Source organism: Gallus gallus, chromosome 5 (genome assembly GCF_016699485.2).
Source record: "Gallus gallus isolate bGalGal1 chromosome 5, bGalGal1.mat.broiler.GRCg7b, whole genome shotgun sequence".
Classification (NCBI taxonomy): domain Eukaryota; kingdom Metazoa; phylum Chordata; class Aves; order Galliformes; family Phasianidae; genus Gallus; species Gallus gallus.
In genome coordinates this window covers 23,657,165-23,684,102 of record NC_052536.1, presented here as the reverse complement: position 1 = coordinate 23,684,102, position 26,938 = coordinate 23,657,165, and the positions used below count along the sequence as shown (strand labels likewise).

Below are 26,938 nucleotides of genomic sequence, written 5' to 3'. Positions count from 1 at the left end.
TCTTCAGACTGTCCTAGGTACTTTCCAAATAGGAAAGGACTGCAGTTTCTAGGAGTTGTTAGTTCATTGATTATTGTATCAATGCTATTATTTTGTTTTGGTAACAGTAAGTGTATTGCTGTAAATATACTCTTTTGTTTAATTCAGTCAATCTCTCTAAGAACGAAGGAGATTTATGGTTCAATTACAGACACTTCGATCTCTAATGAGTTGTAGTAGAGGAGATGGTAGCAATCTTCTGCGATGCACAATTTGTTACAACAGTTTTTCAAAATTTATAATATTTATTATGTCGATGAATTATTTTTTTTTTAGCTTTTCTTTCAGGTTAAGCAGTGGATCCATTTGAAGTCAATGTCGAAACTTCCATTGACTAGAAGAGCACCAGAATTTTACACTCTTTTTTCTTTTCTTATCTTACAAAAGCATTTCAGACTCATGGGAGTTGGAAGGGTCCTCTGGAGATCATCTAATCCAACTGCTCTCTCATGTCAGGTTCTGTAGAGTAAGTTGCACAGGAAAGTGTCCAGGCAGATTTTGAACATTGCCAGAGGAGGAGACTTAGCAAGCTCTCTGGGTAGTTTGTTCCAGTGCTCTGTCACCCTCAAAATAGTGTTGTTGTTTTTTTTTTTCCTCATGGTCATATGGAACTTCTTGTGTTCCATTTTCTGCCCAGTGCCCCTCGTTCTGTCACTGGGCACCATTCAAAAGAGCTTGGCCCTATCCTCTCCTGTCCATTAGACAGTCATAAATGTTGATAGAATTCTCCATAAGTCTTCTCCAGGCTGAACAGACCCAGGTCTCTCAGCCTTGCCTCGTAGGAGAGATGCTCCAGCCCCTCTGCTGGATTCTTTCTAGGAGATATCTGTCTTTCTGGAACTCTGGAGCTCAGAACTGGACACAGTACTCCAGATGTGGCCTACATTACTACTTGTCTTTTAGCCTTGTGTCAGGCAAAGGCATGTTTTTGAGGATACTGAACACACATGCAACAACGTACCTGTGGTCTTCCCACAGCCTCATTTTCAATTTTTGTCTTGACCTGTTTTAGGACTTCATCTCTGTTACATTTCCTTTCATGATAATTTACAGAAGAGGTGGCTTTTATTGTTTGTTTATTTTTAGAGGTTAAGAATCTTTTTTTATCACATCTTTGTTTTATTTCTTTTCCAGTGGGGTTGAAAGGATAAAAGGTACAATAAACGTCAGTCTCTGAGATTCTCACTGAAAGAATTTGAAGCTTGATAGGTCTGCTTTTTCTCTTCTTTAAGCCACTGACACATACTGAATTGATGTGAAGCCTCGGGCCTTCCATTGCTGAATTTGTCCAGAGCATGAAGAATCTCATTATTACAGAGTGCACTTGAAGCTTGAAGTATAGAGAGTGTGATGACTACATTGATGGTTAACTTCTGCACCCTATGAGTCAGTGTCATCAGCACACTTAATGTCTAGGTTTGTGCCAGCATTTGCGTTTGTGTGCTTGAGTGATGGCAGATGATAGTGACTCATGCCTCGTTTACTGATGTCCTATCACTTTTTCTCTGGCTTCATTGGCCTTTCCTTGAATCTCAAAGAGCAATTACTGGGAAGGAATAAAGTCTGTATTCCTGAATAGCGTTAAAGAATTCAGAAGGACTCTAAACATTGTTTTACCTAAGAGAAAAGGATCTTTTTCTTTGGTTTTCCTGAAATACTGGCATCTGTCATGTCTTCCGCTTTTATCGGAGTAGTTTAAGATCCTATATTACAGGTTTAACCATAGGAAGTCTTAAGGTAAGGTGGCTGTGCTCGTTTGCCCGCTAGCTGGTGATTGCTGTAGTTAAAAAATAAACTAAACGGAAGCTGCAGTGTTTCAATATGTTGCACCAAAAGCCGTTCTGCTCTTTTCATCTATCTCAGGGGAAACAAAGACAGTGTTGTACTACTAAAGATCTGGAAAGGTATAAGATCATTATTATTTAGGTTTCCTGAATTGTTTCATTTATGGAATATTATTTAAATTCAGGACTTAAAAACACCTGCTAAACAAAACACTTCTGTCAGAGACCTGGTTCTCATTGTCCTACTTCCCCATCTCTTCTCTGTTGTCTTTCCTGGCAGAAACAATGCAGGAAGATGTGGTTGGTGGCAGGGCCATGGCAACATCCACCAGTGTGTGAGATGCTGCCATGTTATTTATTAGCAGTGATGGTATTAGCAATGATGAAATCAATAAAGGGCAGAGATGGTAAGGACAAGTTATTTTTTGGACTTTTCTGCTGAAATGGCGTTGTTAAGTTCTTTGAGGCAGCCAGACTGGTGCCTGTTCTAAAGATGCTTCTTGTTGGAACATCACATGGTTTGAAAGTAACAAAAAGGTTGATCGCCTTAATATGTGTCTCAGAACAGAGCTATGAAGAAAGAGGCATCAACAACAGCTGAATACAGAAGACTGCAGAAAGAAATGTTACTCAGAAGTTTTACATTAGTTTTACATTAGCTTTGGAGATCAGTAAGTATTTACTGGTGCAACCAATCACACTTCTGTGAGTGTTCTGGGATTTTTGTTTTACTCAAGTCAGGTGTGAAGAGGATGTGTTCTACAGTTTCTCTTGTTTGTACAAGTAACTGGAACTGCATTCCTATTCGTGGGATTGAGAAATATAAATGCAGTTATCTGCATGCAAAAGGAGCAAGGCGCATTAGAAAATGCAGGATCAGTAGCAGATTTTCAAGGAAGCTTAGGGATGTTGCCTGCAGTTTGGTTTTTCCTACAGCTGAGAGACACCAAGACCAGAGCAACTTTGATTTAATGCATGTGCTGTAAGCAGCCTTGCATATCTCAAAAGGCTTGCAGGGTGATGACTGCAGCCCTTTAAAAATAGGGAGAGTGGTGGAAATACTAGTTCTCAAGCACTTTTTTCTTTCCCTATGGAAATACTGGAGAGGAAAGCTTGGGCAACAGCTGCATACTGTAGCAGCCTAGGACTCATGCCCTTATTTAGAGAGCAGGAATGAAGTTGCTTGGGATGGTTACACTTTATCCTGATGACAGAACTGTTGATATTTGTCAAGAGGAGCTGAGTTGCATCCATACTGCATGCTATGCCGTGTGCTTTATGGGTTTGCACTACTTCTAGGATCGTGGTGCATATTTATCCCCAACATAAAAATCCTGACAAAATATATATGTGTGTTAGCTGATTTCTTGTGCTTAGGGCAGTGGGCCATCAGACTGGTGCTGCTGGGGTTGTGCAGCACTTGGGATGCTGGTGGCCTCCTGATTGCTGGTAACTGGGGGGTGGCTCCTGCACCTGCAGTGTGTGAGCCTGGAAGGACTTGGTTACTCTCTCATGATATTTCTTAAAAAAAAAAAAACCAACAGAGAAATAGATAGAAAAAGTGTAAGCCGATTATGCAATCTTAACTTTGGAGCAGAATGTTTGCATTTGTGCTGTATGGAGGCTACTTTCCTGCACTGAGAAGTTAGGGACTCTGCTGACCATTGGGAGTCTCAGTTGGATGCACATAAATATACTGGGCTCTTTGGAAGGCAGTACTTCTAATTATGTATGTTACCTTTGAAACAGGATAGACTCCTTGCTCTGACTTCATTCTATCCTTTTAGCCATCAATCTTTCTTCCAATCGAGTTGAAAAATTAAAAGCAATTAGAAAGTTTTATTAAAAGATTGAACATGAGATAAACTTTGTAGCCATTAACAAAATCATCAGAAGAGTGCTTCCTGTGGGGAGCGAGAGGAGATGTGAAAAAAGAGCAGGGTTGGAGAGGGTTGGAGTTTCTTCCCTGAATTATCATGCGCTGTGTAATGAAGCAGAAGCTTACACAGCCATGAACTAATTTGTTACAGCTCCTCACGAGATCTGTACTCCAGCTGGAGAGAGCTGAGAGATGACAGGTTTATTTTGGAAAGGGAAGGAAGAAGCTTTCTTTAACTCATTTGAAGTTTTGGATTTTCTAATGCTGTCTTTGTTCAGAAGCCGTTTGGTGTAAATCAGTGTATCTGACCTATAAATTGTTAGTGCTTATCTGCTTTTTATTTCTTTTTTTTTTTTGAATGCCGTGGATGCAGAAGAGGTGGTGACTAAATATTGACAGGTGATGCTGTTCACATGCTGGTGCAATCCATTACCAGCTTTAGCACCAGGATGTTGTTTCAAATCTGTATAAATGAGAAATATGTTTATCACAAGGGTGCTGAGCTGTGCTTCCTTTTTGATTCCTTAATTTTTAATGTGTAATGATTCTGCTGAAAGCACTGCTCATTTTTCTCGAAGCACTGCAATGTTCATTAGGAGCTGCAGTGTTGTGTGGTGCAATGTGTTGCTGATGTATTAAATAATATATATTTGAAAACTGCATTTAAAATGATGTTTTGAAGGTGAGTTCCCCGTGAACAAAACAGAGGAAGTGTTACTGTGTCCTTATCTTACCTTGTTACCTCATAGATCGCAAGAAATGCAAGAGCAGAAATGTTTGGAGAAAGTTGTTTTTTACTTGTGTTTCTCGTGTGAGTTGTGTTCTTTAATGTAAGTTGTAGGGAGTTTTCCAATAAATACTTTTATTAACAAATCTTAATCTATTTTGCGATAAGAAATCTGACAAAACATGCATAGACAAGAATTTTCTCATGTAGCTCTGAAATGTGATATCATATTTCTGGTAAAATGGTATTATTCTTCACTGTTTGTCTTTTAGAGTTCCTTCTTTAGGATTATCAAGTCCTTGACTGAGACTTCAACACCAAAACAAGCATATGTGCTAGTGTGAATCACAAATGCTACCAGCTTTGTTTGCAAGTGGTCCCAGAGTGCAGCTCTGTCTCTTACAATCTGGCTTTTCTGGCATGGGGCTCATCTGCTTTCCCTTGATATGGAACGGGGACTTTTTTTTTCCAGAGCCGTTCATCACTCAACACTTTTTCTTCCCCTGTGTGAACAGCAGCAAACCCAGGGGCACAGAGCCAAAGTCTGTCATTTGTCCTTAGCATCCCAAGGACTTTTTGAAGGAAAAATCCACAGAAACCAGCCCAAACCTTTTGTGAGGGCAAAGGATACAACACCTGCTTGTCACTCACAAGTCATTCCACGCTTTTACTAACTCTTATAAAATGCTGGTGGTTCTTAAGTGCAGAACTGGAATAATCCCAACCTCTCGGTGTTTTTTTTGTATACGTAGAGAGTGCCACTGTTTTAGACAAACAATGTCGTCTTGTTGTAAATGAGTACTCAGGACATCTGTGCTTCCATTTTGAGTTTATCAGAACGAGCTTGTACATATTGGCAGCTGGACTATACATGTTTTTTTTAAACAGTGTAACTCTGAACAGCACTCATTGGAAAAAACTATACATTTCTATGATTTGAACCTGCTTGTATTCTTTGCTCTTTGCTTTTTGTATGGGAAAACACGGTGAAGAAAATTCTGTTTATCCACGTTTATCAGGTGTATTTGCCTGTCTGGCTTTTAGCAACTGTGTCTACTGAAGCGCGAGACAAATTATCAGTAACTGGTCATCTGGTTTCTAATTTGTCCTCTGCAGACTTCATTTACCTTCTTGTTTGCTGAAATCTACATAAAATCAGTAGAAGGGAAAAAACAAAGCAGTGAATAGAACATCAGTGATAAATGAGATACTAGCGTTGGCAAAGGTAGCGAGTGCTGTGTTTGCAGCTGAATTCTCTGGCAGGCATTTGATGCATAGTGTGTGCATACAGCAGTATCTCCAGAAAAAAAAAAGTGGAATTTTGGGTCGTAACAAGAAAACCTCGTGCATTCTTGTCTTTTCAAGGTACAGACAGCCTGAACTTCTGATGCAGGTGCTGACAGGAGGGTTCAGGGTTGATAACTGTGATAAAAACGCAACTAACTTCTGTGAGATCTTTCTCTAGGGTGAGCATCCCTTCAATTTTATGCAGTTGGTTGTTCTGGAAGATGGTATAGAGGAGTAACAGGAAAAAATCATGAAGAAATCTAATCTCTACAAGGATTACCTTTAGACTTTAGTGGTCCTGGGTTAAGTGTGTGGACCTTGTACAAGAACATTCTGTATGCACTTCTGACTAAAAATACATACATAAAAATGCGTATACTCAGCGGTGGGAATAAAAGCCTTGTTAGACTGAAGAAAAAAATGATCTCATAGGAAAACCAAATACACCGAATGTACACAGAAGTGAAGGATAATGACTGTTACATAGGCAAGAGGAAGTGATCTGTTCCATTGCATAAGACTAAAATATATGTGACTGGCAAAAAGGAGAAGGGAAAACCTTTTCCTTCTTTCACACAATAGCAATCCAGAACAATGATTCTTTTGTATGATTAACTCTGAATATTGATGTCAGGTTCCCAAAATGAATCCACGTGGTTCCACGTTGGTAGATATTGCCCCCACTTGTGTTGTTGGCTAAATGAAATCTCCTCCATGAGAGCCTGTTTAATAGCTCCTTCGATCGTTCCATATAACACAAGGATTCAATCCCACAATGTCTGTTCAGAGTTAACATAGCATTTTGATTTCAGAACAGTAAAACAATAAGCTATTGCAACAAGTCAGGCATTGCTAGATCATGGATATGTACTGTGGGCATGGGAAAAGGCACCTCTCCAGAATAGAGAAGTAAATCTTCACTGTGGCTCAGATGTGCTGGTAAATAACTGAGGCAGGGAGTGTTTTAATGATGTTCTTCTGAAGATCATCCTAGGTTATTTTGTTCAGCATGTATCGAGCGTAACTTAATTATATAACTTTCTATAAACAGTACTTTGAGTTCTACTCTTTCCACCAACCTTCCTGGTGGTGCTTGTAGAGCAACTCGCTTAAAATCTAAATAGGCAGCTGTTAAACTGCTTATTTTAGGCAGTTTACTTAAATGTTAAGTAAACGTTAAGTACAGGTTTTAGGACCTGATGGATGGATTTCTAAAACAGGCGAGAGCAACAGCTTAAGGTGCCTATTTGCTGTAAGCAACTATTGCTGTGGTAGGTAGATTGTAGAGTGGGAAACATGTCCTTTGCTAGCTGCTTTGGTCCTGTCCGCTTTCCTGTCTTAAATTGCTGGTAAAGGTGGGTTTGACATAGATAGTGAAGTAAGGTACAGGCACACACTGGCTCCTCTATGCTCTATAATGGAGGTTGTGACCTCTGAGAGTGATAACATTCCTACATCTATTTTCCTGGAGATTTTTTTTTGTAGGTACAGCATTGCCCTCATATGTCACCTCATTTGTAGTGTGGTTTTGGGTCACGGAGTGCAAGGGTGACTTTCAGTAGCCTAAATACTGGAGGATATTGGCATTGCAAAATGTCCTCAAAATAGTGCTTTGGAAGGAAGATGCTCACTTGAAGGAGTGCTGTATATTGAGATCCTTACTTTTTTTTTTTTTTTTTGCTGTTTTGTTAACACATTTGAAACCTAGATAGAAACTTGCTTTCAGATGGTGTTTTCTCTGGTGACGAGGCTTTTACTTTATGTTAGCTAAGCAGGCTTACTGACTGCCTGGCCTCAATAAGCTGGCATATGTATGCATGTGGTTTCAGAAAACACATAGGATGTTAATCTTCACATTCCTCAAAGCATTGCAAAGTAGTAACGGAGCTGCATGTTATATTGCAGCTGGGCACCCTCCTGCTCCACAAGGTTTCTTTCAAAAATGCAAAACATGGCAAATTTACTGCTTTATTTGTATAGTGTACACAACCAGATTCTCTTGCTTCAGTTCTGTTTGTTGCTCATCTTCAGCCTACTGTCACGCTTAGTTTCCACTACTCTGAATTATAACTTCACTAAAAATGCAATACTAGCTTTTTTAACTTCAAAATAACATGAAAATAAGCACGGCGTTGTGGGGTTGTATTAAAACCAACCGCTGCAAATAACACATGCTTGTAATAAGCAGGGTTGAGAGCTCTGCTCTTGTATCCCAGTTTCTTCTGAACGCCATCACTTGGCAGTTTCTGTAATTATAAAATTTTCATAAGTTGAATCTAACACTGTAATACTTTGTTATATTTAGCTGTTTGACTTCATATAGGCTGAAGTAGTACCCCTCTTCACTGTGCTCTGTTGTTTCTCCTCAGAAGTCTATGGGTAAAATGATCTTGCCCCACTGTGAGAGCAGGGACTTTGACTGTTCTTTTGCATTACAAGGCAAGCAAGCTCAAATCCTTACTTTGATGAAGAGTACTTTATCCTAGCTCACGCTGATTCAGCTGTGCAGGTACTCAATCTGTGCTCCCTGCTTTGCAGGCTGACATTCTAATCTTTTTCTTTCGTTAGTCTCAAACCCCAATCCAATTCTGAGAAATACGGATTCAGAGCAGTGTTTTTCATCACATTCCTTGGTTAGCGTTCATGCTGGTGAGTTAGGTATGCTGTAGATCTCCCATTCACAAAGGGAGGTCATTTTGTGTGGTACGCTATGGTCAGTGAGCTAAACTTCGAAACTGAAGGTCTCCAAAGTTCACAGCACTTGCTATTGTTCTCACCACAGCGAGAGCTGTGGGTGCGTTCAGTTCTTCATTCCAGGGACCATCTGTAATGCTAGTGGAGCGTCAGGAGTGTCTGAAGGATGCAACCTACCTTGCAGTTTGGCAGGCCCAGTCTCTACTCTTTTTCCTCTGGGCTGCACTGCTAGATGCCATTGACATTACATAGCTTCAGAAAGCAGCCTGCTTTGTTTTCGTGCTAATAGTGAAAACTGGGGCACTTCCTCAAAATTTTTGTCTAGAGAACTAGTATGTCTGTGATATTAAAGCCATCCACGTGTAGGCAGCCATATAGCTGTGGGGTATGTTATTTAGTTAGTTAGTTATTGCTTCTAAGGCATTACCTGTGTCTCCAGAAAAGTGCAAGGGCTGCTCCAGAAGTAACGCCTCCTGTGCTTCGTGCCCAGGGAGGTGGTGAAGTTATCATCCCTGGAAGTGTTCAAAAAATGTGTAGATGTGGTACTTAGGGACATGGTTTATTGGGCAATACTGGTGGTAGGTTGACATTTGGACTAGATGGTCTTAGAGGTCTTTCCCAAGCTTAATGATTCTATTCTATGATTCTATTTTGTTATAGTGGCCCATGCCATCAGAGGCAGATGCTGGAGGTATGACAGTAGAGGGTGAATGAATAAAATAGGATACTTGATGTGAGGACATGTGAGGTATGAGCTGAAGACAGGAAGATTGATCAGTAATGGAGGCTAGCTATACTGTTCTCCATGTAGGTTGTCCTTTGTCGAGTACTGTGACTATACCAAACCCTAAATGCCAGAGAGCAGTGGCTGTAACCTGTGCTGGAAGGAGGGATTTATTTATTTCACTTCCTTAACTTTCCCCCTCTCTACAGATTCTGATCTTTCTGCGAACTCAAAACTGTCCTTGAGGGACTCTATCCTTTGCTAGTGGCTGCAACACAAAGTTGTAGTAAGGCCTTTTCACCGACTCTTACCTTCTCCAGCCATTGTTTGATTCTGGAACTTAAGAGTTAAAGGTAGAAAAGTCCTTAAAGTCACACTGTCCATCCCACCGTTGATGCTTGTGTCACAAAGCATCGGACCCTTGTGGCATTCATTAATGCTGCAGCATGAGATTGTCTAGACCGATTTGTTCATCCACCTATCATTGCCTTGGCTTGGAAAATGGTGTCGGATATGATTGTCGTCCTTGTGCTTTGTGTTGGCAGATTATTGTTGCTGGTTTCAGCTACCGTTGAGTCAGACAAAGAAAATGGACTGTTTTCTCCCCTCCACAAATTCAATTACAGCTTTGGTTGTGGATATCAAATACATTCATGATACTTCATAGCATCAAAGAAAGAAAATAATCCAAAAATGTTTGTCATAGCCACAGGCTGCAATATTATACTGACTCATTTCTGCATGTGGTGAGGAGTTGGGGGGAGGAAGGCAAAGGGAGATGAAGCACTGTGTAGATGCTGTGTAAGTCTTCTAATGCAGAGGAATAGATGAGTGGCTTCTGTGAGGCTGGGCCTTTACTCATAGGAAGCCTTGAATTTACAGATTTGTTCAAAGTGATTTGATCTGTACTGTTTCCTGTCACACAGTGTGCTGTGTTCAGATACTGCGCTGCATCTGTTATGAGAGATATGGTAGATTTGGGGACTCATGAATAGAGAGAAGTGGGGAAGCTGAGCTACTCATAACTCTTTCAGGATGGTCACTGGAACACAGCCACTTAATTTTGGGGATGGTGTTTATTCGCTCTGTTTATCTGAGTGAAAAAACTACGCACTCTGGCAATCTGCATATTAACCTTTGCTGAACTCTTCCATAGAGCATTGTTGCTGCTGCTCTTGGTAGTGTTTCTGCCTGGGTCTTTATTGCCTTTGTTATATTGTACTTTCAAATGTCTTCTGTGTTCCTAGAGATAGGAAGCATGGCTGTCTATTTTGGTCAACTTGTTTGTTGACCAATGTTTTGGTGTGGTGAATGTTTTGGTCGGGAAAAAAAGGAGTGTGCCTGCCAGCCAGCAGGAGAGGTTGCTTGTTCCCCTGTTGAGACCTTCCCTGTTTGTTGGCATTCTATTACAAATGGAGTTAGGAAGAATTCTGTGCTGAATTTCTCCTTTGCCACACCTTTTTGATCTGTTGTTTCTGCTGTGTAGACCTTGTTAGAGTAAGCTGTGGCTGAATTAGCACTTCAGAGATAATACAGTGCCTCAGATGTTTTTGGTTCTGTACTCAGGTATGTAGGTTTTCTGTCCTTCCTACCTTTCTGCTATTAATTAGTGCTGTGTGGAAAAACTGAGTGTTGGTCTTCATGACTGAGTTGTAGCAGTAGTGTCATTTATCCCATGAACCTACTTTGAAGCCCTTAATTCATTCTTAGTAGTTCATGCAAGGTGTATTGGAAAGGCTCAAGATGAGACAGCAGGTTTCTTCACTAGGTTGTATCAGTCTCCTTCTGAGCTGCTGAACCTTGAGCCCGAGGCATAGGAAACACAATCATTTAAACATGGATTTTCAGTGAAAAAATGAGTGTGTATTGTATTGGGTACCTCATCTTTGCAAAGTAGATTGAATATGTTCATTTGAATCACAGGCCTTATCACATGGCAGATGGATATTTTCCTTCTTGAGCTGAATGTGTGTTTGTGTATGTTGTTGTATGTTCATGCGTTCCTAATGTCAGAAATAAAACATGAGAGCTTCTTGCTCAAAGACAGGCTTGCTTTTCTTTCACTTCAGTTTTTAGTTGTCATACAGTCTGACTATGCATCTGTGTACTGACTTGTACCACTAGGAGGAAATAAGAGTGCCTTCCAAGGCCTTTATTTAAAATAATCTGGAAAGATGAAATTGAAAGAAGTCTTAATACTAATGCTATTTTTCTTAACCTACTTCTGAATCTCAGCTCATACTTGATCTGAGTCTCAGCTCTTGCAAAAAGCAGTGAAGTGAGTGAGTGAGTTGACTCGCTTCCAGTTCTTCAGAGCACACGTATTAGAAATACATCTCCTGAGCAGGGGTTTGCAAGCAAATCTGATGTCTGTGCTTACAAGTAGGATTGATCGCTCCATCCAGAAGGGTGGAGCAGCAGATCTGTGAGCCTATTCTGACAAAATGGAAATAGGAAATGTGTCAGGTTTTAGCATTTGCTGGACGCTATAACCTAGAGACATCATTCTGCACTGATACTGTATGATGGAGTTGAGACCTCCATCCTTACATACATGACATGTTCCCATCACGAGCACAGGCAGAATGGTGATAGCCAAGCTGATGTAATTATGTAAAACAATGCGATTGGTTACGAATTTACCAGGAATAGAGAACTGCTTTCTTGTGTAGCTATACTGTTCTGTTGCCTCTCTTCTACATGCATTCACGGGTAAGATGGCTATATTTTTATCTCACGGATAAGACTGATAACTTACTTTTGCTGGCATGGAGGATGAACTTCTCTGAGAAACTTGTGAAATCCTTTTCTCAGATAAAGTTATTGTGATTCCCTCTTGTGTCAAGTAACTCCGTCTCTCAAGTACATGCTGCCTTAGTAAGGGCATGCCCTTCAAAGCCAATCTTTCATCTCTTCCATCCAGCTTTAATTTTTGGCATGTCAGTCACTTCCATGGGTTGTGTCAATGTAACTGCAGGATTATATTGGATTATTCATTTATTAAACTTTTCTAAAGTAACATATGGGTGCAACCAGAATTAATATAGCTACAGAAATCTGTAGAAGATAGAGTTGTGTATAGGCTTGTATGCTGTCGTATTTTGGCTAAAGCTGATTAGAGCAGCAAGGTCTCTAGTGATACTAAGCAATGCGGAGACGGCAGTATGGCTATTGGCTGCTGCTTATGTAATTGTCCAGTTTTCCTCCTTTTGGCATCCTCTCTGAACTTACCAGCCTGCGTGGAGATCTTAAGATTGTTACAAAGCAAGTGATGAAAGTAGAAGGGTGTACCTGTGTCAGAGATAAGGCAACAAGGTAGTAACTTTGTCTTATCAGCCAGAGCAGATTGGAAAGGAAGCTGTCTTGGCATTTGCATCTTAATTGTTTGCTTTTAATAAACTCACGATTTACTGACTCATAAGGGTAGAGTTAAATTCATTCTCTCTCCTAGTAATGAACTTCCCAGGGAGGATTCTGGAAGCGTTCTGTGTGTAGTAAAGCTGTCAGATCAGATGGGAAGAGGCTGAGGTGTGTGCAGCAGGGCAACACAGGGCATGGCTGTTGCAGCCTTTCACGACCTATGAACCCTCTCCTCCTCCTCAGTCTAAAGCCTACAAACTGAAGGAGGAAGAGTCTTTAGGAGGTGAAAGTTACGGTCATTTCTGTGCATGCTTTGTTAAAGCATGGTTGAGCCTTCACTGAGTATTGATCCTCATGACTTTTTGAGCACAGAAATGCAGTTAATCCTGCTTCATGGGTGAGAAGACTGAATAAAAAAGAATCTTATTGAGTTGTCCAAAACTACACAGCAAGACAGTGATGAAGACAAGGAATCCCTAATACTCTACCTGCTACTCTGACAATTTATTCTCACTGGCTACAGCAGCATTTATACAGCCTGAAAGTTGTGATCCAACCAGGTCTGTTCCAGAAGCATACAATCTGCTATTGCAGGAACGTATGTCTTCACTCATCCATCTCCTTAAATCAGAACAAATAAGGGTTGTAGCCCATTTCTGTTAATGGCCATGGTTATTCCCAGTGCCCTGTCCTGCTGGCTGTGCAATGCTGCCGGTACCTGCTGAGTGCCGTTCTGGGCTCTGGCTCAGCATGATGCTGAGAACAGCTTCTGCACTGGGATGGAAGTTTGAGGCAGCAGGCCTGGGGTGGTGGAGTAAACCATCGCGTTGAAAGGAGCACGGTGCAGTCATGGCGGGATGTGTATTCTCATGTTTATCGTAGCTATTTTTAACTGTGCTTTCCTGCTGTTGCTCAGAATAAACAAGAACTCTGATTTACTGCTGAAAATAGGTTTTGTTTTGGAGATTGTTCCTGTGGAATGGGCTCTTTAATGTTTTTGTTTTTTTTCCTGTTCCTGCAAGGACACAGGAGTAGCTCTTCTATCTAATAGAAAAGAGCTCTTTATTAGGTGGTAAATTAATGCAGGGTGTTTAAAGCTCTCAAGTGACTCTCTGGCTATAGTGAAAGTACTTTTTTCTCTTATGACTTCACTGTGTGTGAGCTTTGTACTTTTTCTCTAAACTTAAGTAATGATACTTGCAAGCAGAACTGTTCTTTCTGTGTGTTGCTTTTGTGTGAAAGCTACATCTCGCATAGTTGCGGGTGCATCTCTAATGTAACCTGCTCTTTCTTCTCTTTAGAGTCTTCCTAGAAGACTTTGTTTGAAGATGGCAGTTCTACTCACTGATACAACCATGTAGCACTTTTAGCTCAGCCTTTCCCTTATAGAGCTCCCCTGTGAGTGGCTTATCCCCTAGCTTAGATGTTTCAGGCGCTTTCAGGCTGAAATGAAATGTATGAGTTCTCTGCCTAGAAGTAACTCCCACCCTAAAATTCCTTCAAAAGCAGGTTAGCTGCAGAGTGTAATGTAATCCTCCGCCTGCTTTCAGCACTTTCCAGCTGCAAGTGTTTAAATGCTTTTCAAACATTAATACTTGCAGCACTACTGTCAAATCAATGCCTTGATATGAAGGATAAATAGATCCGTTTTGCACATCTGGAAAGAGAAGCTAAGAGCGGAGTGGCTTACAGAAGGTCATGACTGTAAAGCTGGGAGTACAGGAGAGTCTAGTGTCACAATCTCAACCTGTTTTAAAAACTAGATTCCTTCAAACAGCTGATGAAGTCTTATTTTTGCTGCATCTTTCTGAGATTATCTTATTTTGACTTGAGAGCTGCATGTGGTGGTGGTAAGGCTGTTTTTTAATGTGTGTGTATGGCTCTTGACTAATTGAGCTGACCTCTTGACCAAGGCTTCTAAAGGCAGCTTTAATAAAATAGTAAATCAACTTTAGATTCGTTAACAAGTGACCTAATTATGTAGCACTGTAGGTGAGAAATGCAGTGGTTTAGAGCTGCTCTGCCTTCTTTCAAGTACTAATTTTAATGGTTGCATACACGGGATGTGCATTGCAGTCAGCCAAGATAAAGCCAAACGTTACCTTACATCTGTGCTAAGAAACATAGCACATTGAGGGTGGACTGTTTTGTTTAAACTTGACATAATTATGTCAGTTTCTCTCAGAGAAACAAGCCTTTGCTGTCAATACTTCTGTGCTTGCAGGGTGCAGCAAGATTGTTGGGATTTTAGTAACGGTTTAAAGAAGAAACTTACAGCCTATGTAGACTGGACGGATGAGATTTCTGCTGTAGTTTCTGTCCTTTCTTCCTTTTTCTGTATTCTGTTCTAGCTCTGGCAGATAGAAAAATCAAAAATATGCTTCTGATTTGATCTTTGTATGTCAAGTGAGTTGTCTCTGACTTCTCAGTGCATATGTCCTCAGGACACATCTTTAGGCTGTGATATCCTCAGGCTGTTGTTCTTATTCACTTGCCTCTGGACGTTGGTCGGCCTCTTCCTTGTTTGAGTGCCCTTCCAAAAATGTCTCTCTGTAAGCAATTGGTCACCGTACATCTGCCCAGTGACCCAGTCAAAAACCAGCAACTGCAAAGTCAGCTGTTTGGCGTGGACATTTAGAGAACTGTGGGAGGCTGGGGTGTGCAGAAGCCTTGGCAGATGCTTGAGGCAATCATCTTGCACGTCTAACCTGAAATCTCTCATCTGGGACAAGAAGATGCATTACAGCAGGGAACGAACCGTTTCTTAAGTGAATAAAAAAAAGGAAATGGCAAATTTAGACTTCTGCAGAGTCTTTAACTCAAGCCCCATGTGCCTGCCTGTTAAACAACTTTTTGCTACACAGCAAAGACCAAACGGCGGCATTTATATGTTTGTGTTTAATAATATAGAATTGAGTGCAGGTCTTTAGTTTCCTGCAGAGACAGCAGCTGAAACCTGTGAAGTCTACCCAAATGTATCAAAAATTTGAAGATTGACTTCCTTTATGAATTCCAGTAGGCCTCTGTTTGCTATTGCATGCTAATAGGAAGATGGAGGAGGAAAGTGATAAAGGCACAGCGTGTGTGAAAATAGAGATTCCATTAACCTGAGGTCCTGTGGCTTCCGATGCCTGAGCATCACTCGGGATGCATCTGCTCCTGAGACCTCATGACTTCAGGGCGCGACTTCATGTATACTGATTAAGAGATCCGAGGGTGATTTCCTAGTTCTCTTCTGCAGCCAGACAATTGCAGTGACTTGAGCGATCATCTAAGGGCCTGACTACATCGCTAACTTGTTGCTATGACTTAAACAGGGAGGAGATCTGAAGTAAGGAGGCTAAAGGAGACAGTGCATTCAGAAAGAGTAGTAGCAAAGACAAGGGGTGTGCAGAGGAAAAGAAAACAAGTCCAAGAACAACTGTTTCAAGTCCAAGACGTACTTGCAAAGGTAATGTGTAGGATTTTTGACTTGACGCTGTTACTTTTCAATTTTTTTCTCTATTAATGAATAAATTAGAAAAGCTTTCAAAGGGAAGTTTGCAGTCTTTTTTTTTCCCCCTGGTCTGCAGCTCTGTTTCTGTTGTGGAAGTAGTCTGCTTTCATGTGGCAACCAGATCATTGCATATACTAGATATGGCATTTCTTTTCAAAGCTGTTTCTGGAAGTGCTTACCCACAAGTGAAGGCACTGCTTGGCTTCACAAGTGAAGCCATTGCTCTGGCTTGCCCATGGGAAGTGATGGAGAGCTTCAGGAGGTATGTAGGACCCATGGATCCTACACTGCAACCAAACCTACTGCGTTTTGTCAGGTTTTTTTAGTGCACATCAGTGGACTGAAGACAGATGCTTTTTTTTCCTCTTCTGTGAAGATTACTGCTTTTCCTAAAGTCAAGAATAAGGGATTTTGATGCTTTAGCTGAACAGCCTTGTTTGGGTTTCTAGGAGTCTCTGTCGTGTATTGGGGCAGATGTGTGACTCAGTGATGAGTGCGCATGCATTTCAATTTGCATTCCTTTTTAAAACTCCCTTGACATACAGTCTCCTGTGATCTCATATAGCTTCCTGTGCCCCAGCTCTCTGCAGGTGTAAGGCTGCAGCCACCTGGTAGGGATCCTTTAGAAGTTCTTTATAAAGTTCTGCTTTATGAGATCATGTGCACGTGAATCCTATAGCAACACTTCCTGCAGTCACCTCACAGAGCAGGGGGCTATAGCAATATAGCAATATCTAGCACAATAAGTGGTACTGGCTTTTGTGTCATATCTGGGCTTACAGATCTGCTTTTCTGCTTTGTTAGAAATCAACAATAGAAGTTAATGGCCATGCTTAAATGTTTTTATAAACTTCAAGTTGTTCCTTGCTTATATACTCTTTGCCCATTTCTCTCACTGATAGCTATGATGAGAAGAGCTTTAGGAAACACAGGCCTCTGTCTCATACATCTTCCTTTACTCCTCCATAATATGTGCTCATGTGAATGTTGTTGTTTTGTTCGTTGTTTTTTTGGAGTGGTTGGACTGAAAGACATCATGCTGCCTTTTGAAGCGAGTGTTGGGAAAACTGAGTAGGGGGAGGGAAAACACGCTCTAATCAGTCGGTTGATAATATTCATTCTGACTTTTATGCAGAGAATTGCTCATTATTTTTTCAAATTAGCCCCAGAAGTAGGTAATCATAAATTATGATCTGGAGGATTGGTTTGGCGGCCCGATTCAAGTTATTGCTCCTGAGCAGTCATACTGCAGAGAGGGGTAGCATCTGCACAGTTGAGCCAGGCGGATTTTTCATCCAAGAATCCTCCAGAATCCTCTCTTAGATCCTCAGTATCAGATTCAATGACAAAGTCTAATTGTGAAGGTCTCAGCTTGTCTGTGACTAGCAAATGACCGAACCTAGAGAAAGCTGCCGAGCACATGCTGACCTTTCATAGCCACTAGGTGTTCCCGTGTGCTGTGCTGGTATCCGTGGTTTGTCCCCACTGCATGGTCCTTAGCTGTCAAACTTGGGGTACCATCCCTGCTAAGGACAGCGCGCGTGTTCTGAGCACAGTGATGTGGAGCTCTGCATGTCAGCAGTCAGTCAATATCAAGTGTCACATTAGAGGTGGCAGCTGCTTGCCACAGCAAGCAATGGGGAGCCACAGGGAGAACAGCAATTAACCTGCGAGAGCCGGCGATGTGTTGGCAACATGAAAGATTTGGGGTGTCACCCTGTAGTAGGGATGTACAGATTTGGAGTCAATTGACTTTATCTGCTGGTTTTTTTTCTAGCCTTGTTTTGAAATGGATCAGTCTGAATTTGTAGAAAAATGCATAAAACAAAACTGCTTTTTGTCCCTGTATGAATATGGACAATGCTGCATGAAACTTCAAAACATTTTTGATTTCTTGTTTTCTAGGGTGCTTCTTTCCCATTGCTTTGTATGCCCTATTGCGTAGGATATCTTTACAGTCGGTTATATTTTTAATCAGATTCTACACTCCTTCAAGATGTGTTTTATCTGAAAATCAACTTTACCAACATTGGTAGTGCATTTCTATCAAAATTAAGTCTTATCTGGGCTCTTGCAGAATCTTTCTTTTAATCTTTTCTAAGCTTCCAACTGCATGGAGGTGTCCAGTGACGATCTGATCTTTGCTTACATAATGCTTTCTTAATAACGAGTGTCAATAGAAAGCAAGAATGTGATTATATTGTCACTTTGTAGGAAGATTATAAATAGAGTTTTAACAGATTCTATATCACTTGGAAGGCTCCTGCTGCTCACCAGTGGTGGTGATGCCTTGAAATGTTCATTAAAATGACTTGAAGTGTTGTTTAAGCCCAGTGTGTCTCACAGTCAGCTCAGTTGGCTGCCGTTTTCAATTCACTGTATCAATCAGACTTCAAGTCTCCACATTTTAATTTCTTTTGCAGAAGAAACAACTTTCTTGGCTCGTTTGTACACTACAGTTGCATAAATTGCCTTCTCAGCTGTCAAAAATAGGTAATGGACTGTTTTGTGAAGAGTCTATACTTCACGGAATCTGGAAAGCTGTTTCACAATCCAAAATCTGGGTTGATTATGTACAAAACTTTGTTTTTAAGCTTTATCTGAAGTTTAAATATTATAATTTAGCACCATCTAGTATCTTTAGTAGCAAGTTGTAAAGGTTCAGTCATAGAACCTGCTGGTATATTAGATGCCGGATGCTGACAAGCACTGTCAAACACTGAGCATGTAGATGAGTTTGGCAGGATTTTAGGATTCTCATCAAGCGCACAGAAGTAGTTTCAATGGGTATCCACAGCTCAAGTGATTTTTTTTTTCTACCCACTTGAAAAGGTGAAAATCTAGGCTTTCACCTTGCAGATTAATTCTGCCTTTGAGAAGCAGAAAAAGAATGCTGAAAGCAGTTGCCCTGGCCTGCCGTAACCATGAGCTTCAGTAATTGCAGTGTTTGATACAGACACTTTGTTTTAACTCATCTGTTACATTCCAACTGTAAAACCATAACATTGATCAACAGTTTGGTATTTTTATAACGTTGCAACCCTTTGAGCAGGTTGTGGAAGAAGCCTGACTCTCCTTGCTCTTCCTAAAAGTTCACATGAATGAGTTTTCTTCCTATTTCTTCATTGTGCGTCATCATGTACGAGTGCAGTACCTTGTTTGCATCATGCAAGCCACATCACCTTCTATGTAAAATGATGAAAGGGCCTTCTGAGGCTAGTTAAATTAGAGGTCCTTGGAGTAAGCCTCTCCTCCTGCACTTAGAAGTCTCTTAACTCCTTGCCTAAAAGGGCAGCAATATGCGTCAATGTTGGATCCTGGAGACTGTATGGAGATAAGTCACAACTTTCTTTTCCAGCTTCAGAAGTGGCCCTTTGATGAATGCAATCCTGGGTTTAGGTGCTAAAAACTAAAATGTATGTTTTGTTTGCCTATACTCCCTCTTTATCTCATAGACTAATAATTCAGCATTGACTAGCTGACTCATCCAGCTATCAAAATCCTGTTGTTTTTCCAGGTAATGCTTGCACTGAACACAGAGTATATTTTGTGATTTGAGGCTACTGTTTTTCTTGCTCTAAAGTATTCCAACTGTTTCGCTTTTGTGTCACCTTAAAAGAGGTGAGCTCTCTGGATGACTCCTCAGGGACAGCCAGTTCTAACTCAGCTGCCCCTTGAGATGAGACTGCAGTGAGCTTGGTGACTGTAGGAGTTGGATTTTCTAATGGCTGGCAGGAGAAAATGGTCTCTGCATTAATACAACTTGGGGGGGTACTGGTGGATGGCAAGCTGGATGTGAGCCAGCAATGTGCCCTTGCAGCCCAGAAAGCCAAATGTGTGCTGGGCTGCATCAACGGAAGTGTGATCAGCAGGCTGAGGGAGGTGATCCTGCCCCTCTGCTCTGCACTGGGGAGACCTCACCTGGAGTACTGCATCCAGATGTGGAGTCCTCAGAACAGGAGAGATGTGGACCTGACAGATTGCGTTCAGAGAAGGGCCACAAAAATGATCCAAGGGATGGACCACCTCCCCTGCAAGGACAGTCTGAGAGAGCTGGGGCTGTTCATCCTGGAGACGAGAAGGCTCCAGGGGGGACCTCATTGCAGCCCTTCAGTATCTAAAGGGGGAAGCTACAGAAAAGAAGGGGACAGACTCTTTAGCAGAGTCTTCTGTGAGAGGACATGGGGAAATGGTTTCAAGCTAAAGGAGAGGAAACTTAGACTGAATATAAGGAAGAAGGTTTTTACAATGAGGGTAGTAAAGCACTGGAACAGATTACCCAGAGAGGTGGTTCACAATATTATGGAAATAGCCCTAGAATCATAGAATAGAATCATTAAGGTTGGAGAAGACCACTAAGATCATTTAATCCATTCATTAACTCATCTCCACAATGTCCACTAACCACATCCCTCAGTGCCATAGCTACGTGGCTCTTGAACTCCTCCAGGGACAGTGACTCCACCACCTCCCTGCGCAGCCTGTTTCCATACCTCATCACTCTGAGAAGAAATTTTTCCTTATACCCAACCTGAACCTCCCCTGCCCCTAGAGTTCCAGTGGCTATATATATATAGAGGTAACATCTGTGTGTGATGATAGTGATAGTGAATGGTAATTTGAAGGTTTGTTTGAGGAAAAATTCTTATTTGAGATTTTTAAAGCGGGGGGGGGGGGGGGGGGTGGGGAGCAGGGAACAAAGTGCTTTAGATAGCTGAAATATGTGCTGGTCTGAGACTGGGATCCCTTGCATCTAAGGACACAGGGTACGGCGGGCACAGGGTAGCTGCTGGGCACCCCCCATTGCTGCCATGCCCCTGAGGCCTGGCTCTCCCTTGGGCTGCCCTGAGCTGGGCTTGCTGTGCAGCTGGAAGGCTCCGTCAGCTTTGTGGCGACGCAATAAGCAGCTCACCCTGATGGTGTTTCGTTGGGGTTATCCTGAGCTCTGTCTCTTCAGTAACAGCAGAAATGCAAACCCCAAGCTATGAGTAGAGATTCCATTTACACATGCTTCCACCCTCAAATTCTTACTTTGCCACGGTCATTTTTTAGTAGCGTGTTGAAGTGCAGCATCCAATATGAAATGTTTCTTTTTGCAACTGAAATGAGATTGGTGAGACTAGACTGGCTTTAATTGCTTTTGGTTCACAACGCACTCTGTTGCTAGGTGCTGCGTAGCTCAGCACTGCATCCGTCTGCCGAAACGAGTCCCAGGGGAGCAATAACAGGGTTGGGGAGCCTGCGAATTAGGTGTGATGTACAATGTCAAAGAAGTGGGGGAGGATGGGTTAGAATTGGCCTTCAGCAGCTTTGTCTGGTCCGGGAGTAAGAGTCTGGCGTGTGGGGGTAAATGTAATGTACGGGGTCACAACTGCAGTAGCTGTCTGGGCTGCAGGTCACGGCCGAGCTGTGCCACCAGAGCTCTGCCGGGAGGCGTTAGCAGCATCTGTCCTCTCTCTGCTCCACTTTGTTTAATGTAAGAGCTTGCTTTCCTCAGTGCTTAAATATGCCTGTATAAAAATATCCACCGTATACTACACATAAAGACTCACTATAGATTTCTCAAGAGAAGAGGTGAGAAGGGTGTAGCCCTCCTCTTGCTGCGTTTGTGTGGCGATGGCAAGTCAACTTTGTCAGTTCTGCTGACATCCTTGAAAGGGCATGCTCTGAGACAGCAAAGAGCAAAGCATTTAGAGCAGAAAGTTAGGAAAAAGGGTGAGTATGAGATGAATACATTGCTGACAGCCCCATTGTATTCCTAATAATCCATCTCACCAGAAGAAAAACTTCAGTGCACAGCCTTGAATTTATTTTGCATCTATCACGTATTGTAGCCCTGCTGCTGTCTCTGATTCAGTTTTCTCCTACACTCCATCTCTCAGGTAGATTAAACAGTATTGAAACAGCTGTCTGTTGCCTCAGAGTGTATTGCTTCTGTGCGAAAGACAGCAGTTTTCCATAGGATGGAAATTATATAGGCTCCTCTGGGGATAAATATTTGTAAGTCTGAATGTCAGCCAGCTGAGTGCAGCACCCATATTCTCATGTGCTTTTCAGCGCTGGTGTCTGCTGTTATTGCTGAAAAGATGTGTCTAAGGGCGGCACCTGAGAATGAAAAGAGGCAAAAAGATGTACTTCAGACAGTGTTCCTTTAGAGTATTGCATGTGTTTGACCTGAAACTTTTGCAAACTACATATATTGGATCACTTTCATTCACTTACCGCCATAGTTCTACCACAAGAAGGTATGCAAGGCTTTTAGCACTTATAGGCCTTGTGCACATCATGCTGCTTTTTTTTTGCTCACAGTTTTTATCCTCTAGAAACTGCAAATACCCATTTTATAAATATTTTTCCCTTCATATCTGTCTATACACAGATCTTAGTGGTTTGTTTGTATAGAATCTGTGTCGTCATCTCAATTTTCTCCTTTCTCTTCTCTCATTCTCTCCTTTCCTTATGATACTTGAAGAAAAATTTATAATGCACTTAGCTGTGCTAGCCAATATTTTGATATTCTGAGATGGATGTTATTTTGTCCTCTTGATGTTTGTTATAAATACTGCATATATGTAGACTATGTTAAAAGGATATGAAGTGATACACTCGAGCTAAAGAATGGTTCAGGTAAGGCACCCTTGGCAGCTTCCCTTGTTTATCTGCATTATGATGGAGATGGGCTCACATATTCATGTTGTTTTCTATGGAACGCCCACCTTCAGTGTATTTGCTTGTTTTCATTTTTGTGAGACTGTTTGTAAGTGCCACAGACAGTGCAAGTCTCATTGTAAGGTCAGGAATATTTTTTTCTCACAGACAGCTCTGTAATGTTACTGCCATAGCAGTGTTGGCAAGCATACATGGAGCTGCATTGTAGCAGGGACATGGGGATGTGTTCTTATCCTGGTTAACAGAGATTGAAGCACAAAAGGATCTTCCATTCAGTTGTGCATTAGGTTCTGCGTTCCCCTGGGTCAGAGCCTTGGCCTGAGCGAGTGCCACGGCTGAGAAGGGCTCCACTCCATGGGGCTGGGGAGTCTGGGTCTGTCACCTTCCTTCCTGCCAAGATGAGCAAAACTGACATTTTCAAAAGCTTGTAATAAAATAAAAACATGGGGCTTTGGATGGCGTAGGAGAATTCATGGCTGTCACTTGTTTTGTTTCCCTTTTGCTGGTATCTTTAGAAGTTGATGAGTGGTTGCTGGCCTTTGCTTGTGTCTTGATGCAAAGCCACCCTGGTGTTGACAGTCCTCAATAATTAATTGGTAGCAGACCAAACATTTCTGTATGACTCATTCTCATGTTTATTTTCTAATTCCACCTGCCATCCGGAATATTTTCATTACAGCAGGTTACATCACTAAATCAACTGGATAAACAAATTACCAAAGTTTTCAGCATCTCCTCCATTAAGGTGGATGAGAATTATTTTCCCTTAATAAGAGTCTACTTCTGCTACAGAACTGTAGAGAGACTCTGCCTTATTGACACTTCTGTGGCTGTCTGTGAGTCTGTAAGAAGAAATAATAGCCCAACAGAGGTCCTAGGAGAACATATATGAACATTTCATAAAATGGCTGTTTAGTGGCAGAACGTACAGAGGCAACAATAAACCACTTCTGTGGGTCTTCCTTTCCTGTTTCCATTGACAGGTATAATGGATGTTGAGGCAGTTCCTGTGTAGTCCGAGGTGTTTTTTTTTTCTTTTAAAACAAGTGGATCTCTTCTGGTTATTCCATTTATATTTTTGATGGAACATAATAAATAGCAACCACATTGTGGAAATTTGTAATGATTTGTTTAGTCATCATCATCAGGTTAAATAGATTCTTCTTTGAGGTTGAGGAAAAGCTTTGTCTTTCCATCCTGGATAAAATTGTTGGAGGTGGTTGCATTTAATTCTGATGTTCTGGAGTAGCTTTTCTACCAAATAACTTCGATATTTTATATTATGCCTGGAATCAATACAGAAGAACACCCTTTTTTCTACATTCAGCTTCTCTTGTGCAACTCGCTCCCACTGGAATGTATTCACATTCCTGAAATTATAAAATTATAATAAAATGGATGCTGATTTGATACAGGCAGCAAAATAATTTTGACTGTAAAAATTTTAGAGACGTCTGAAAGAAGGTAAGCATAGGAGAAGCTTGGGCATCAGAGTGCTTTGACCAGGAGTAAATGAGGATCATATAAACAAATGGGACGTGGACAATCCTCCTTTTTCATTCTGCAGAAGCCAGGAAACAACACAGTCGTCTGGGAGTCGTGTAGTTGTCTTTATGATGTGATCCATCAGGCTGAGACCTAAACGCATGGAGCCAATCTTGCACGCATTTAACAAGAGAATTAGCTTATAAATCTGCAGCTGTTGTATGCTGAAGCACAGGATGTGTGAGTTCACTTGCCAGGCTTTAGATTTTGAGCCGCTGTTTCGCATGAACTGGGAAATCAAGGTCTTACGCAAAACTAGGCAGATTGGCAAGAACAGACGTGAAACATATTGAGTTGGTACAGTCCCATCTATGCTGCTGAAGGCTAGTGATAAGAGCTTGGGGTCAGATGGGTCGTTACCAGCACATAACATCATTAAATAGAGCGGGAGCCCTCATGCCCTGGGTAACCCCCCCTGTTTTAAGGGTGCCTGGTCTCTTGGCACAGAGCAGTGCTGCCTGAGCCAGGTGTCTGCAGCAGTGGTTTGGGCGGCACGCAGCCTGCGGGTATCCTTTGTGAGATGTACCTGTGCCAGCTCAGCGCTAAGGTGGATCTCTGGGAAGCTGCTTCTACTTTTCAGTTTTTTATGCTTCATTAGAGCTGAAAGTTCCTTATACGCAGCATGTATAATCCCCTCTGAAAGAGAGGCAGCGGCACCAAGGAACAGCCTCCAGCTGCAGATGGTAGCTTCTGTAGTTCCTGGTTTGATCCAGAAACATAACAAAGTTAATGCAAGATGAGAATTTTCAAAGTGATGCTCAGATGATTTTTTGTTGGAGTGGCAGGAGGAGGAGGATATATCAGTGTGAAAGCGGGGGGTGTAAAAGTTTCTTGATGGTACGATGAAAGAAAAGCTCAGTCATAACCTCTACATGACATGAATGAGCAAAGTTCATGATCGGATTAACTGATTGTCCGGGACACTGAGCACTATTTAAGTTTATAATGCGACCTGAATAGTAGGCTTTATGAGAAAGTAAGCTGAAATTTAGTACTGTTCTTTGTTCACCTCCATGGTGTTGCACTGCTCCTATCCTTGCTGCTCCAAGCAGGTTTCTTCTGTATTGATGCTAGAATAATTCCATAGATGTCCCCACTTCAGCTCCATTCAGGTTTTTCAGGCCAATCTTAATCCTAGATACAAGAACTGAGTCCCTCTGATACGCAAGGTTGTCATTACTGGATATTTATGAAGGCTAATCTATTTTATCTCTGAATATTTATCCAGGAGTAGGTGCTTACAGTCCTGTCTTAAAGAGTGTGCCATATTCTTGTTCTCCTAACAAGTTTTCATAGTCGCAAGACTCAGTTCTGTCCACAAACATTTTGAACGTATTGATAAGTTATAATCTTGGCATCTAATCTTTTACCTTCAAAACTGTGGGGTTTTTTTTGTCTTTGTGCGTCTTTTTCTGCTCTTTGTGTTGTTCATGGCTACCTCTTTCCATTTTGTTTCCTTTCACCTGAAGTCTCTCACCTCTGGGTAAGATGTTGTTCAGACCACAGCATACTGAGCCAGAGAATGCATTAATGGAACAATTTCAGGAGCCTTTCCTTCTGCTTGCGGTACTGATCCCTCCCTCTTGCCCCCCCTTCCGTGGACTAACTAAATTGACTTCTTTCTACCTGGTGAGGTCTCAGGAATGTCATTTCATACTTTGAGTAGCTTGATGAAGTTTGGACACGTTTTCTTAGTCTGGGTTTTCTGGTTTTAAGTAATAGTGCTAGCCAAAGCATCGTTACCATTCGGATGGCTGCTACTGACGCTTTGCTCTTTCCATTGCCTGAACCATGCATGTTTTATAGACAGTGATTTTGTAACTAGAGCAACAGGAGCAGAGTACAGAAATGGGCATATTTCCAGCCCATCATAATTTGAACACCAAAGTGTGGGTTGGGAATTTGTTCTCAAAACTCCTCTCTTTCCTTAAGTTTTGGACAAGCTGTCTGTATTCCTGGTCTCGGCTGCTCCACCTTTAATAAATAAATAAAAGAAGCAAAACAAAACTACCTAATCCGCACAAGACATTGCGGAGGTTTTTTGTGCCTTAAAATAAATGTTTGTTAGTTGCAGCAAGCAACACTCCAATAAAGCAGTGCTGGAGGAAGCCAGAGGTGGAATGATCCAGAAGTCTTCCTCAGAGATGTGCTGTGCAACATACTGGCCCAATGGCACATTACAGCTAGGCTGTCCCTACTGTGTATTTCATAAAAAACTGGTTGGAAACATCGTGTTTAAGTGAAAGCTGAGAAGAAAAACAAATAGGAAGTTAAACTTCATTTCTGTAGCTGTTTCTTAACTTAATTCTTCAGTGCTTCCTGTAAAAATGTTCCAATTTCAGTCATTGTTGTGGATATTCGGCTCCCACTTGGACAATAAAGGGAAATGGTCATCTGCCATCTGCTAACAGCAGTACCAGTTCTCCCTGCAGTGTACACAGATGCGACTGGAAGATCCCACTAAACAGCCAGATATTGCGTGTGTGAACTTGAAATAAAATTGGCGAGTGCCCGGGGAGTGTTACTTTCTGGGAGTCATGCCCATCACCAAGCTGATTGCATCCATGTGTTTCAGCGCTGTACAGCCATTAAAAGAAGTCTGAAGGATTGCTTTTGAATATCTCTAATAAGGGAGGATGTGATTTCAAAGGCACTTCTAAAACTATCTAGGTAAAAATAAGTGAAATATGCTAGATAATGAAAAGCCTTTGAACTCCAGCGATGCATCTAGAGT

General features: G+C 41.6%; 1 protein-coding gene across 4 annotated transcripts in view; it reads left to right on the top strand.

Annotated features, from left to right (window-relative positions):
• The window catches only part of LOC776275 (UPF0444 transmembrane protein C12orf23 homolog), a 217,972-nt gene that overhangs the window by 62,857 nt on the left and 128,177 nt on the right, over nt 1–26,938 (top strand). The gene's annotated exons all lie outside the window — the stretch shown is intronic.